At 45.5% G+C, this 15815-nt stretch overlaps 1 protein-coding gene across 1 annotated transcript in view; it reads right to left on the bottom strand.

Moving 5' to 3' along the window:
• Positions 1 to 14744, bottom strand: part of LOC141174670 (uncharacterized) — a 43445-nt gene extending 28701 nt beyond the window's left edge. The window contains exon 1 of the mRNA XM_073659594.1: positions 14653 to 14744. The gene's annotated coding sequence lies outside the window, so the exon portion shown is untranslated. The remainder of the gene's footprint in view (positions 1 to 14652) is intronic.
• Positions 14745 to 15815: the final 1071 nt, after the last annotated feature.

The following is a 15815-nucleotide window of genomic DNA, read 5'->3' as shown; positions in this document are numbered from 1 at the left end:
TTCTACAGAGACATGTTCTGGATTTACGCCCTGGAATAACTTTCTCCCAAAGGGTTAAATGACATCTGTAACTTCAAGTCTTTCTATGATGCTTCTCTTCTGAACTTTATTCCTCTGTTTTCTGCTGGGAGTTGCTTTTTAAAAATAAAATATTTTTAATAATATTAATAATATGTTTTATTTATATAGCGCCAACATATTCCGCAGCACTTTACAATTACGCAAGGACATATAGAGGCAATAAATTCAATACAAGGTAAGACAATTTAAACAGTTGCATTAAGAGTGAGGGTCCTGTTCGCAAGCTTACAAACTACAAGGGAACAGGGGGACACAACAGGTGATAAATTCTTGTTATTTCAGGTCTAGCAATTATAATAAATAGGGATTTTCATATAAAGCTGCATTATCCGTTCATCAGCCAGTATGTTTAAGTGCAATTATCAAGTGCAGTTATCATATGCATGGAGGGTGTGGAGACAAATGAATAGGAGGGAGCAGATTCTGAATAATATTTAGAAGGAGGGAACAAGAGAAAGTTAAGTTACTGAGTAGAGGTGGTAGGCTCGTTTAAAGAGATGAGTTTTTAAAGTGCGCTTGAAGACGTGGAGGCTAGGTATCAGTCAGATCGTCTGTGGTAGTGCATTTCAAAGTACTGGCGCAGCACGAAAGAAGTCTTGGAGACAGAGGTGTGAGGTTCGGATTATGAGAGATGTTAGTCTTAGGTGAAATGTAGAATGGAGAGCACGTGTAGGGCGATAGACTGAGATGAGAGAGAAGTGAGTGGTTTGTGGGTGAGAGTGATGTGTTTATATTGGACTCTGTAGCGAATGTGTAACCAGTGTAATGACTGGCACACTGGCACAAGACGGAGGCATCGGTGAAACAGCTGGACAGAAATGCAACCCTGGCTGCCACATTCAGGACAGATTGGAGAGGAGAAAGTCTGGTAAGAGAGAGACCGATCAGAAGAGAGTCCAGATGAGAGTGAATAAGAGCGACAGTAAGAATTTTAGCAGTTTCAAAAGTGAGAAAAGGTCAGATTCTGGAGATATATATTTTTTAAAATCAAATATTTTTTATTGTTAACAATTTTTTTTGTAACACAACAGCAAAACAAATAAAACAACCCAACCAAAGAAGGGACCCAGTCCCTATTCTATCCCTCCCCCGACAACACATCGCCCTTTCAAACAAAACATTTTGAGTTAAATGTTCCACAGTTCTGTCCACAGCAAATTAACAATCTTACAGTATGAATAGTCACAATTGTATTGGGGTATCTAACTCTTGCTTTGGAGCAGTTATATACATGTCTAAAGCAGCCCAATGTAGGATTTTGCACCTGTCAAGTAATCTATACATCAATCATAGCAGACCAAGTCGAAATCTATGCAGTTCTCTGGATGCTAGCCCAGAGCCGTCAATCCATGGAGCCCATATTTTTTCAAATTTAGAGGTGGCCTTCCTTTTCAGATATTTACTTTTTTCCAGATTTAATAACCAATTGATCTTATTTATAAATTCCGTCACCGTGGGCGCCTGCTCTGATAACCAATGTTGGGCTATTAGTTTCCTGGCCATGTATAACATGCGTGCCACCGCTATTTTGCCATGTTCGTCAGTGCTCAGATCTTCTATATATCCCAGTATACATACTAATGGTGAGGGATCTGAATCGACTGAGTATGTTCTATCAATGATCGCTATTACATCCCTCCAGAAGTTTTCCAGGGCAGGTCCACATCATATGAAGCATGTTAGCCGGGGATGTTTTACATCTAGCACATAGGGAGTCTGGTCGAAGCCCTATATCGTGGAGAAATTAGGGTGTTCTATATGACTGGTGCAGTACCTGTAAGTGGGAGAATCTATGGGACTCTCTCAGAGATAACTGGGGAACTCTTTCCAGTATTTCAGACCACAGCCCCTCTTCAATAGGGCCTATCAAGCCCTCCCATTTTTCTTTTGATCTTATGGGGTGTTTTGCTAATACCAGGTCCAGCAGACCCCTATAAAGCAATGAGATTAGCCCCCCAGAATTATGTGACATAGCCATTCTCTGTATTATAGCATTTTGAGGAACTCCATTATTTAGGACAAGACCCTCTGCCTGTTATGCATGTCGTAACTGAAGGTACTTATAAAATTCGGTGTTGGGCAGTCCATATTCATTTTGTATCTGTGAAAACTCCTTGAGTGAATCTCCCGCTAAAACATGAGTGAATCTTTCTAGTCCTTTTAGACTCCAATTTTTAAACCCTTCCAATTTATATAGGTTAAGGAGCCATGGCGTTTCCCACAGTGATGTAAATTGTGAGATCCCTTGTATCCCCTGTAATTTCCTCACTGCCCACCAAAGTTTGTGTATTAACAGCGTAGTTCGGGTTCTACAAGAGGGTGTCTTAAATTTGTGAGCCTCCAATGCTTCATAGAGTCTGAGTGATTTAAAATGTGATTGGAGTAGAAGACGTTGAGCCCCACCTCCCCCTCCAGGGTCGTCCCACCCACGAATATGCTGTAGCTGAGCTGCCATATAATAAACCCACAGATTTGGGACAGCAAGGCCACCCATTGTTTTATCTCTTTGCAAAGTTTCCAGTTTAATTCTTGGAGCTTGTTTTCCCCAGATTAAGTTCCTGAACATGCTGTTTACTTTAAGGAAATATCTCTGGGGAATCCATATTGGAGAATTATGCAATACATATAGCAATTGTGGCATCCAGATCATCTTGACCAAGTTAGTGCGGCCCACCACTGACAGTGGCAATTTAGACCACGTGTCCAGTTTACACTTGAATCTGGCCAGTATTGGGTTGAGGTTTAGTTTCTCATAGTCAGTGACTTTAGATGTTACATTAATACCCAAATATTTAAATTAATTGACCACTTGTAAGCCCGAGTCAGTATAGTGAGGTGCATTAATGTTCCCATTATCTATTGGAAGCAGTACTGACTTAGTCCAATTAATCGCCAAACCCGAAAATTTCCCAAACTTCTCGATTGTCTCCATAACTACAGATAATGTTTTGGAGGCTTCCGCTAAAAATAGTAGTGCATCGTCAGCATAAAGAGCAATTTTCTCCTCTATATTCCCTCTGCGAAATCCCATTATGCCAGGGTGCATCCTGATAGCCGCAGCTAGTGGTTCAATGGCCAGTGCGAACAGAAAAGGGGACAACGGGCAGCCCTGCCGGGTACCCCTCCCCAGTTCAAAGTCTGAAGTAAGATGCCCATTTACCCTTAATCGTGCCAATGGCCTCTCATATAGTAGCTTGATCCATGAAATAAATCCAGCGCCCATACCAAATTTCTCCAAAACTACCCATAGATATTCCCATTCAACAGAGTCAAATGCTTTAGCGGCGTCTAGCGAGCAAATAACCCTGTCTCCTGCATTGTCCACTGGCAGCTGAAGATAGTCTAAGGATATTAACGGCTGTAGACCTAGCTGGCATAAAGCCTGATTGATCACTATGTATAACATTAGATATTATGTTATTTAACCTGGAGGCCAGAACTTTTGCTATAATTTTAATGTCCGTAGGTAGCAGGGATATAGGCCTATAGGATTCGGGAAGCAATGGATCCTTACCCGGTTTGGGTATCACTACGATAACTGCTTCTCTCATTGAGAGGGGCAGAATGCCTTCCCTGGCTGCCTCCTGGAAGGAGCACAGCAATTGAGGTAGTAATATATCCCCAAATTTTTTGTATATTTCCATAGGGAACCCGTTCAACCCTGGTGATTTATTATTGGCCATTGAAGCTGTGGCCATTTGTAACTCCTCTAATTGCAGGGACTATTTAATTATTTTTTATCTGCTTCAGAGATAGCTGGAAGATCAATCCCCTCCAAATAAGTCAGGATTTGTTCTCTGCTAAACCATGTTTTGGTTCTGTATAAGTCCTGATAAAATTCTCTGAAAGTATTTGATATTTGATCTGGCTGATTAACCATTGCACCTTCCTTATTTTTTAAAGCGCCTATAAAGGATATCCCTATTTGAGCCCTTGCAATCATAGCCAGTAAATACCCTGCCTTTTCCCCTTCTTCATAAAAATGTGTTTGGGAAAATAGTTGCTTATTCTTGGCCTTCTCCCTAATGTGTGTAGAGTATGCCTCCTGCGCCTCTTTCCAGGTCATTAGGTCCTCCTCTGTACCTGATTGGACAAATTTATTTTCCGTGAGTCTAACCCTGTCTTGCAAGAATTCCCCAAATTGGTTAGTTTTAGTCTTGGATCTATTGATAGCTTGTATCAGGACTCCCCTCAGACAGGCCTTCATAGCGTCCCATAGTGAGTTCTGCATCACAGAGCCGTTATTTTCTATAAAATAGTTTTAAAGAGCTGATGTAATCAAATTTGTGTCTATGATTTGCAACCAAAAGGGATTCATGGACCATGTAGAACGGGTAGCTTCCAATCTAGGCAAAAGACATAGGCTCATCATCAGGGGTGAGTGGTCCGACAGTACTCTAGGTAAATATTCCACCCTTTCCACTAAAGGGAGGATGTGTTCTGTTCCCAGTACTAAATCTATGCGGGAGAGGGTGTTATGTGATTTAGAGTAGCAGGAGAATTGTTGTGTTTGGGATATTTAAGACGCCATATATCAGTCAAGGATAAATCTGATAGGAGCTCACCAAACTTAGTTATGGGGGTAGCCTCTGTAGCTGTGTCTGATCTGAATCTATCCCAGTATGGGTGTACAATATTGTTAAAATCTCCCATGCATAGCACAGGGACCCCGGTACTTTGTCTATGAGTGATGCAATTTCCTTAATAATATGATTATTATAGGGAGGGGGAATGTAGACTGCCACTAGTAATAATTCTTTGGTGAATATTCTACAATGAATCCCAATGAATCTGCCCTCCTCATCCACCTTAGCGGATATCAATTCAAAAGGGATAGATCTATGTACTAAAATACTGACACCCCTCGAGTAACTTGAAAAGGTAGAATGAAAACTATGGCTGATCCATGAACGCTTCAGGGCCGCTATATTACTTTTTTCTAGATTCGTTTCCTGAAGATATACCACTGCTGGTGAATTTCCCCGTATATATTCCATGACAGCCGTCCTCTTTAAGGGGTCTCCCAACCCTCTCACGTTCCAAGAAAGGAATTTTACTTAGTTTGCCATTAGGATATAACGCATAGGGGATGGACAGGATACGTATGACAAGCGTTAACATAACTCCAGTTCCCAAATACAAGTTCATGATAATACCCTTTTTTCCATACAAGATCACTGTAATCCATACAGGTGGCAGAACTGCGTAGCACAATCTATAAACATACAACTTACAAAAACATACAAACAGAAAAATACCGATCCATCCAGAAAAAACAGATGGATGGGGGTACCAGTCCAACTCGCATCCGCACATGAAGCAAGCGAGCAACCTACTAAAAGAGAAAAATAAACGTTTCTTGGGAGCCTGCCATTTTAGGATAATAGACAGAATATCCATTTTCCACTGAGCCGTGGGTTACTTGGTAAGAATTATGACTCCAACAGTCAATCAGATATCTTCTGCTGGCACATGACTTAAGTTATACGTCTTCATTCAACGTTGTGGGTTTTGGCGATGTTGCTGTTCATTTAGATCAAGCCAGCGGAGTGCTTCCTTAGGATTTGCAAAAAAGGAGGTCCCTCCCAGGGCGGCCACTCTGAGTTTTGCTGGGTAGAGCATGGATATTGCATTTGTAGCTGGCGTTTCCCATCCACAAATTGTGCCCTGCGTTTTGACACTTCAATGGAGTAGTCAGGGAAAAAGGACACCTTTTGGCCGTTGACGGAGATGTCCCCTTTATCACGAGCTTCCCTAAGGATGCCGTCACGGTCCTTATAGTGGAGCAGCTTCATTAGGACTGGCCGCGGCGGGGCTCCGGGTAACAGCTGAGTAGGAACTCTGTGTGCCCTTTCCACAGCAAATAGAGGGGTCAGGTGTTCTGCCCCAAACAGGGAGAGCAGCAATTTCTCAAAATACTCAGTAGGGTTATTGCTCTCAGTTTTTTCAGGGATGCCAATTACCATTATATTATTCCGCCTGAGTCTGTTCTCCAGATCGTCAGTTTTAGCTAGCAATGCCAGGATCTGTAGGTCATGTCTGCGATTGTCACTGATAATTTGAGGCTGTTTATCCTCCAAATCACCAATTCTCCTCTCAGCTGCTGTGGTACGATCTGTTACTTTCAGCAGCCCCTGTCTCATGTAGGAAAGTTCTTCTTTAATCTCACCCATTTGATTACTAAGTGAGGACAGGACAGATCCATACTGTGTAACAACCATGCAAACATCCTTAATTGTAGGCTCTTCTGTCTGCTGGGTTGAGAGAGTGCTGAAGGGGTTAACCTCTGGCCGAAGCTGCAGGCTGTTATCTGAGGTGTCAGTGTTATCTGTATTGTCACAATCTCCTGGGAGAGCAGAGAAGTGATTAGCCATCCCCTTCATCTGTGCCTGCACTGTATTACTCAAGGGGGCTGCTCTGTTTGTCCTAGCATATCTAGCTAGTTTAACTGCAGTGTTCATGGAAGAAGACTTGCCTGGTGCATCTGGGGATGTGGAAAGCTTCGGCTTCTCAGCGCCATCTTGAGAGTGTCTGTCTGCTCCTGCAGTCACCTCACGGTGCCTTCTGCCTGCTTTCCCAGCCATAAAAAACTCCTCTGTTGTGCATGATGGTTACAGGAGCTCAGAGGGAGATGTTATCTCTGGTTTTATTACTATTTAGGGCCCAGTGGAGACTTTTACAGGCTTTTGCTCCCGGAGCTGATCTGTCCTGCCACCGCTCACATGTCCAGCCAAGCCACGCCCCCCATTCTGGAGATATTTTTAAGATGAAGGTGACAAGAGCGGGTGAGTGATCGGATATAGGGAATAAAGGAAAGTTTAGTGTCGAATATGACCCAAAGACAGCGGCGTGCTGCTTGGAAGTTATGATTGAACCATCCAAGGTAATTTCAATGTCAGGTAGAGTTAGGTTAGTAGAGGGGAGAAACACAAGAAGTTCAGTTTTGGAGAGATTCAGTTAAAGATAGAGGTAGGACATGATGTTAGAGACAGCAGACAAACAATCCTTGGTATTTTGTATTAGGGTAGGGGTGATGTCAGGGTAAGAAGTATATAATTGGGTTTCATCAGAATAGACATGATACTGAAACCCAAATCTACTGATTGTTTGTCCAATAGGGCCAGTATATAAGGAGAAGAGGATGGGGCCTAGGACTGAGCCCTGCGGAACCCCGATAGTAATAGGAAGGGTAGAGGAAGAGGAGACAGCAAAAGATACAGTGAAGGAGCGGTTAGAGAGGTAGGAGGAGAACCAGGAGAGAACAGTGTCCTTGAGGCAGATAGAGCAGAGCATAGTGAGCAGGAGTCGGTGATCCACAGTGTCAAATGCAGCAGAGAGATCCAGAAGAATCAGCAGGGAGATTTGGATTTAGCTTTTTTAATAGCTCATTAGAGACTTTAGAAGGGCAGTTTCAGTAGAGTGTAAAGAGCGGAAATCAGATTGTAAATGGTCGAGAAGAGTGTTATCAGAGAGATAGCGGATTAGACGGGAGTGGAGCAAGCGTTCCTGAAGTTTAGAGATGAATTGAAGATTAGAGACAGGTCTGTAGTTAGCAGTGAAGTTCTGGTCCAGGGATGTTTTTTTAAGTAAAGGGGTTATAATGGCATGCTTAAATGAGGAGGGAAAGATACCTGAAGAAAGATGGAGGTTAAATATTTTAGTTAGGTGAGTGGTGATCACCGGTGAGAGAGACTGCAGGAGATGTGAGGGAATAGGTGTCAGTTAGGAAAGACTAAGTGCAACACAAAGGGAGGAGGGGAAGGGAGCCCAGACTCTAGGGAAAGGGGAAGTGGAGACCTCCTAGGCTGATCTGCTATCACCCTGTCTCCCGTACCGTCCCTATATTGGTTCTTCACCAATCGCCGCACAGAAACCTACCCCTGTATTTACCTAGCGCTTGTCCCTAGATAGGGAAGGGGGGGTGAGCACTAGTCGATCCCCACAAACAAAGACAAGGTAGACTGACACGGGGGAAACATAACTTAGCTTTAGCCGACTTCAGAGAGATAACACACACGTCCTCTTAGCACCAGAGAGAAAGTAAACAGACTGCACTCGCTCCAAGCTTCCACAAGGAAACATGTAAATATCACCTGTACCGCGCTGCAGCAAAGTGAAACTATTTAAACACCCAAGCAAGGGTGTCAATTAGAGCAGGAGGGAGGTAGCCGCTGGGTCCTAAAGTTAAACAGCTAAGAAGGTATCTGTAATGCCAAACGAAAAGATCTTCTGCAACCAACTACAGAGCAACTTTCTGTCACATCTGACACAACCGTGACAATAGGGTCACTGTTGCAGGTTATAGGCCGAGAAGAAGCGAGGAGCTGGGTAACTTCTTCTTCTGTAACAGGCTCAAAGAAGGCAGGTGAGCTTGAAGTGCGGCAGAGCAGAGTTATAGATTTTGAGCATGAACTTATAGTGGATGAAATCCTCTGCTAAAAGTGATTTTCTCCACTGACACACCTTGAGCAACGCTGAAGAAAACGTGTTTGCAGCATGAGCCAGGGCTGCCGTTGTCTGTGTCGGGTCTTTTCTGCGTATAGAAGGTGCTGCTTCATCTAGAGCACTCAGCAGTTTATTATTTTAGTGTGGCAATGCAAAGTCTGGACAGGAGATTGAGGAGATGGAAGCTAAAGATGTGTGTACATTGTCCATAAGCTGCTGGGTATTAATGGTACGTATATAAGTGTGATAAAAGGGGGTGTCCTGGGTGAGAAGACAGTTCTTGACAGAGAAGGAAAGAAGATTGTGGTCCGAGAGCAGGAGAGGGGAGTTAGCAAAGCCATGCAGCGAGCAGAGACGGGAGAAGATCAAGTCCAGAGTATTCCTGTCTTCATGCGTAGGAGTGTTAATAAACTGTGAGAAATCGAATGAAGAGGTTAGGAAAAGTAGATGAGAGGCAGATTGGGGGAAGGGATCATCGATGGGGATGTTAAAGTCTCCTAAGATGAGGGTGGTGATGTCACAGGATAGAAAGTGAGGAAGCCAGGTGGCAAAGTGAGCCTGGAGGGCGATACACAACCGCCACTCACAGGGAGAAGGGTTTGAAGAGTGTGACGGTGTGAACTTCAAAAGGAAGGAAACACAAATGAGGGAACCGGGGGAATGACCTGGAAAGCACATTGTGGTGAAAGGAGCAAACCAACACCTTCACCTTGTCTGTTCTCAGGTCTGGCAGTATGTGAAAATTTCAGCCAACCAAACGAGAGAACAGCAGCGGCGGTGATGTGTGACTGCTGGATCCAGGTTTCTGTAAGAGTCAGAAAGATAAGGGAATTAGAGAGGAAAAAATTGTGAATGTAAGTTAATTTGTTACGCACTGACCATGCGTTCCAGAGGGCACAATTAAAAGCGATAGAAGAAGCCAGGCACTGAATGTTAATATGATTAGTAGTGTATTTATATGCAGCTGGAAGAGAGTTATGTATACAAATGGAGGGAGGCCCAGGGTTGGGGGAGATGTTGCCACCAACTAGGAGAAGGAGAAAAAAAGAGAGCAGGTGGTGCAATGATTTGTATGAACGTTTTGGGTGCTGTATGGTGGCAGTGGATGGTTTGGAATGGGTGAGAAATGTCAGTAGAGCCTCAGAGTTATACATGGGAGAGGGGAGAAGGGAGGGGTGATATGGAGAGAGTGCACAGAATGTGTTAAAGGGTGGGAGAGCTGTGAGAAAGCAGAAGTTAAAACATGGTATGTTTTTAAACTAACAACTACTACCTCCCACTCTTATTTATGACCTTGTTTACTTGGCCCTTGAATATCCTGCATCTGACTTAAGCCTTAATCAACTGATCAAGATGAGCACTGACCACTCCCCTCTAGTTCACAACTGAATGCATTCTGTAGCACATATATTGTGAGCAAGGAGTCTGCTATAGACGTGTCTGTAGTGCATTGCCTTAAGTGTATTGCTTAAGTGTGAGACATATGAATTATACCTGAACTGAACCTGAAGGAAACTGAAAGGAACTGGATACTCGGACACTGTAAACAATGTTTGTGTTTGTTTTCACTCTCACCCTCACAATCCTTCACTTTTTACAACCACCCCTATTCCCTACACCTAGCAATGAACTCTTCATCGCTCCATCAATCCTCCCCATTTATCTCACCTCCTCCTCAGAACTATTCCTCAACATTTAATCCTGTGTCTCTAAGCACAGACAGCCGCCTCATGCTCTCTCCTTCTCCCACCTACTAACACTTTCTCTGCTCCTCCTCACTGCTGGCGATATCTCCCCAAATCCTGGCCCTCCTCACCACATCCCCACAGTCACCTCCACCTCCTATCCATGATCTATCACAAACTCTCACAACCCTTCTAACCTCATACACATCCGCCCCGCCCCCGCTTCCCCAGTCCCACTAACAGGAGCTCTATGGAACGCTCGCTCCATCTGCAACAAACTTTCCTACATATATGATCTTTTCATCACTAACAAACTTTACAGTACTTCCGCGGTATCACCGAAACCTGGCTCACCCCCTCTGACACCGCCTCTCCAGCTGCACTTTCATACGGTGGATTCCACCTTTCCCACACCCCCAGCCCTATTGGCAAGCATGGTGGAGGAGTAGGTTTTTTCCTGTCAGATAACTGCTCTTTCACCCAAATCCCACTGCCACCCTCCATTAGTCTCCTCTCTTTCGAGGTGCACTGTGTGCGTATCTACTCCCCCTCCAACTGGCCATCATTTACCGCCCCGCAGGACCAGCCACCACCTTCTTAGACTATTTCACCACCTGGCTACTTCATTTCCTTTCCGCTGACATCCCCACTATCATCATGGGCGACTTCAACATTCCCATCGACACTTCCCTCTCAGCAGCCTCTAAGCTTCTTTCCTTCACTTCCTCCTTCGGCCTTTCTCAATGGTCTCCCGCAGCCACTCACAAAGATGGCCACACTCTGGACCTCATCTTCACCCGCCTGTGTTCCCTATCTAACCTCTCTAACTCACCTCTCCCTCTTTCTGACCACAACCTACTTACATTCTCTACCCTCTCCTCTCCAGGGCCACAATCCTCAACACACAAACTTGCACACCCTCGCAGAAATCTTAAACACCTTGACCTACACTCACTCTCTGAATCCCTTCCCCCTCTCACAGACATTAGTTCTTTACATGATGCAAATGTTGCAGCCGCTTTATACCAGGGCTATGGAGTCGGTAAGCCAAACCTCCGGCTCCTCAATTTGCATGACACTCCGACTCCGACATACATGTCTCATGTTTAAGTGATAAATTTACTATAGCACAGATTATTCTCAGCTAAAAGTCTAGACCCTTAGATCAGGAATAGGACAGACATTTATAGGACATTTCATAACTTTCCCAAATTCTTATGAAAAAAATATTCTCCACAAACTGCATTGAACTACTGTACCCAATTTACTATATATTTTAGGAGTCGGAGTCGGTCCGACTCCACAGACCTGCTTTATACAACACCACAACAGCTGCAGCTCTCAATTCGGTCACCCCCTCACACATACCAAAGCTTGCACAATCAACAGGCAACCCTGGCACACCAGTCTAACCAAAGAACTGGCCTCCAGGGTTGCTGAGCGTAGATGGAAAAGGTCCCACTCCAATGAGCACTTTATCGCATTTCAACAGTCCCTCACTATCTTCAAGTCCACACGCACTGCAGCAAAACAAACATACTTCTCATCTCTCATATCCTCCTGTCTCGCAACCCTAAACAGCTATTCAACACCTTCAATTCTCTCCTCCGTTCCTCAGTACCTCCTCTCTCTCCTCTCATCTCAGCCGAAGACTTTGCCTCATTCTTCAAGCAGAAGATTGACACCATCAGACAAAGCTTTTGCCTAAAATCCCCACAGCTACTCAATCCTCCTCCTCCAAAACCAGCTTCTCCACCATTACAGAAGATCAACTTTCCTCTTTACTCTCCAAATCACACCTTACCACCTGTGAACTTGACCCAATGCCGTCCCACCTCATCCCCAACCTTACCACTATCCTCATCCCAACCCTAACCCAGCTTTTCAACCTGCCACTCATAACTAGTGTCTTCCCCTCATGCTTCAAACATGCCTCAATCACACCCATCCTCAAAAAGCCCTCCCTTGACATATCCACTCTGACTAGCTATCGCCCCATATCACTTCTCCCCTATGCCTCAAAACTACTGGAACATGTCCACTCAGAACTGTCCTCCCACCTCTCCTCCAGCTTTCTCTTTGACCGCCTGAAATCTGGCCTCCGACAGCACCATTTACTGAAGCTGCCCCGACTAAAGTCACCAACGACCTACTAACCGCCAAATCCAAGCGACACTACTCTGTCCTCCTCCTCCTAGACCTGTCATCTGCCTTCGACACAGTGGACCATTCCCTCTTACTACAGACTCTCTCATCTCTTGGCATCACAGACTTAGCCCTATCATGGATCTCTTCATACCTAACAGGATATTCAGTGTCTCCCACTCACACACCACCTCCTCATGTCGCCCACTATCTGTCGGTGCCCCCCAAGGTTCAGTTTTAGGACCCTTGCTCTTCTCCATCTACACCTTCAGCCTAGGACAGCTCATAGAATCTCACGGCTTTCAGTATCACCTCTATGCTGACAACACAGGTCTACCTCTCTGGACCCAATGTCTCCCCCTACTAACCAAAATCCCACAATGTCTGTCCGCTATCTCATCCTTCTTCTCTGCTAGATTTCTAAAAATTAACATGGATAAAACAGAATTCATCATCTTTCCACCATCTCATTCAATCCCCCCATCTGACCTATCTATCAACGTCAATGGCTGCTCACTCTCCCCAGTCCCACAAGCTCGCTGCCTTGGGGTAACCCTGGACTCTGAGCTCTCCTTCAAACCACATATCTAAGCCCTTTCCACTTCCTGCCGATCCAACTCAAAAACATCTCCCGGATCCGCACATTCCTCAACCACGAAGCAGCAAAAACACCATATCAGACTCTCGTCTACCGTGGAAACCTTCAAAAGGAACCTGAAGACCCACCTCTTCCAACAAGCCTACAACCTGCAGTAACCATCGCTCCACCATACCGCTGTACGACCAGCTCTACCCTCATCTACTGTATCCTCACCTATCCCTTGTAGTCGGTGAGCCCTCGCTCCTCCTGTACCAGTCGCCATCACGTTTTGTTCAAGATTATTGTAATTATTTTTGTATGTATACCCCTTTTCACATGTAAAGCGCCATGGAATAAATGGCGCTGTAATAATAAATAATAATATTTGTTTGAATGTCTTATGCACCTTACCTGTCTCCTGCCCTGTCCAACTGCCATAAATAACTGCCAAACACTTTAAAGATATTGTACATCTGGCCCAGCATTTTTGTGTGTTTTATTTTTTCTTTTAGCTTACCGGGTTAGTAATGGGGGTGTTTTATAGACACCTCTCCAATACTAACCCCTGGGATTGATGTCAGCTGACAATATACAGCTGAAGTAAACCCAAAAATATCACACCGATTGCCAAAGTACAAGGGCAATTGTGAGGAACCAAGCAAAGTGCCAGAATTACATCTAATGTGATTCGCCAATGCTGGGGCTGATGTGGGCTGGTATTTTTAGACTGGGAAGGTGCCAATATCCATGGACCTTCCCAGCCTAATAATATCAGCCCCTAACTGTCTGCTTTACCTTGGCTGGTTATCACAAATAGGGGGGACCTCTTGTCATTTTTTTAAATTCATTATTTAATAGGTTTAAAAGCACACCATCATGAAAAGCACTAAAGGGTGCAACTTTATAATATTTAGGGGGGAGGAGGCGGACATTAATCTAAGCTCTCACTCTATAACAACGCTCCCTGAACTGCTTCTACAGAATAGTGTGCTGAGCATTGCGTCACCGGGTCTTCTATAAGATTCAATGACAGGATGCGGCCGGTCAGTCACAGTAATGCCAGTTGCCAACATGATTATGACATTACTTTGTATGGCAGGCAATCCTCACATGTTTATTGGCTTAAAGCCGCAAACCATGCAGGCCGGGGACTTGAGTGTAGCATTGGAAAGGAACTAGAAGATAAATAATGGCATTTTGTGAGAACTTCTTTGGGCTTCTGTCCATTTACCATCGTACAGCTGTCTGAACGGATCTAATGTGGACGAGAACCAGCTAAGCCGCATTCAGTCCACAGCTGTTACGTCACTGTTTACACCACAGTCTCAATGCTGAAGGGGTTAAAGTGGTTTTCCCAGGAACAAAAGTTCATTTAAAAAATTGTCTGAGTCTGACCATGAACGGGACATACCACAGCTACCGGGCAGGGGAGGAAGCAAAAGACTATACAGACATTACAGCAGGGGATCGCCGAGGATTCATTTTGTGAGGTAAAATATTGTTAAAAAAACAAGCAGTGAAATGTTTTACCTCACAAAATGAATCCTCTGTGACCCCCTGCTGTAATGTCTGTATTGTCTTTTGCGTCCTCACCTGCCCAGGAGCTGTGGTATGTTCCATACACGGTCAGACACAGCCAATTATTAAAATGATTTTTTTTCGTGGGAAAACCCCTTTAATGCCCCCTGCGCCCAGTAATGGGGGATCTCCACATACCTCCACCCGCAGAGCCGCCACCACATATATGGCTGATCTGTGCGCACAGGACCTGGGTTGAGGTCACAGGAGGGGAGGAGTCAGCGGTCACATGATCAGGGGCCTCAGTGTATGCAGGACTCTGCTGTGCTGGTTGTCATGGTGCCGGATGAGCTGAAGTTTATATGTGGATGTAGCAGAGGCGTGCGTGTACGAGGTGTACGGAAGAGAGCCCTGTGTGTACGAGGTGTACGGAGCGGAGCCGTGTGTATCCGAGGTGTACGGAGCGGAGCCGTGTGTGTACGAGGTGTACGGAGCGGAGCCGTGTGTGTACGAGGTGTACGGAGCGGAGCCGTGTGTGTACGAGGTGTATGGAGCGGAGCCGCGTGTGTACGAGGTGTACAGAACAGAGCCGTGTGTGTACGAGGTGTACGGAGCGGAGTCGTGTGTGTACGGAGCGGAGCCGTGTATGTACGAGGTATACGGAGCAGAGCCGTGTATGTACGAGGTGTACGGAGCAGAGCCGTGTGTGTACGAGGTGTACGGAGCGGAGCCGTGTATGTACGAGGTGTACGGAGCGGAGCCGCGTGTGTACGAGGTGTAAGGAGCAGAGGCGTGCATGTACGAGGTGTACAGAGCGGAGCCGTGTGTGTACGAGGTGTACAGAGCGGAGCCGTGTGTGTACGAGGTGTACGGAGCGGAGCCGTGTATGTACGAGGTGTACAGAACAGAGCCGTGTGTGTACGAGGTGTAAGGAGCAGAGGCGTGCATGTACGAGGTGTACAGAGCGGAGCCGTGTGTGTACGAGGTGTACGGAGCGGAGCCGTGTATGTACGAGGTGTACGGAGCGGAGCCGTGTATGTACGAGGTGTACGGAGCAGAGCCCTGTGTGTACGAGGTGTACGGAACAGAGCCGTGTGTGTACGAGGTGTACGGAGCGGAGCCGTGTATGTACGAGGTGTACGGAACAGAGCCGTGTGTGTACGAGGTGTAAGGAGCAGAGGCTTGCATGTACGAGGTGTACGGAGCGGAGCCGTGTATGTACGAGGTGTACGGAGCGGAGCCCTGTGTGTACGAGGTGTACGGAGCGGAGCCGTGTATGTACGAGGTGTACTCAGCAGAGCCACGTGTGTTCGAGGTGTACAGAGCGAAGCCGCATGTGTATGAAGCGGAGCCGTGTGTAT

Source organism: Phyllobates terribilis, unplaced genomic scaffold, assembly GCF_046119375.1.
Source record: "Phyllobates terribilis strain yellow unplaced genomic scaffold, ASM4611937v1 Scaffold_13__5_contigs__length_258822181, whole genome shotgun sequence".
Lineage (NCBI taxonomy): Eukaryota > Metazoa > Chordata > Amphibia > Anura > Dendrobatidae > Phyllobates > Phyllobates terribilis.
The sequence above is the reverse complement of the archived record's forward strand: the minus strand, read 5'-3'. Positions and strand labels throughout refer to the sequence as shown.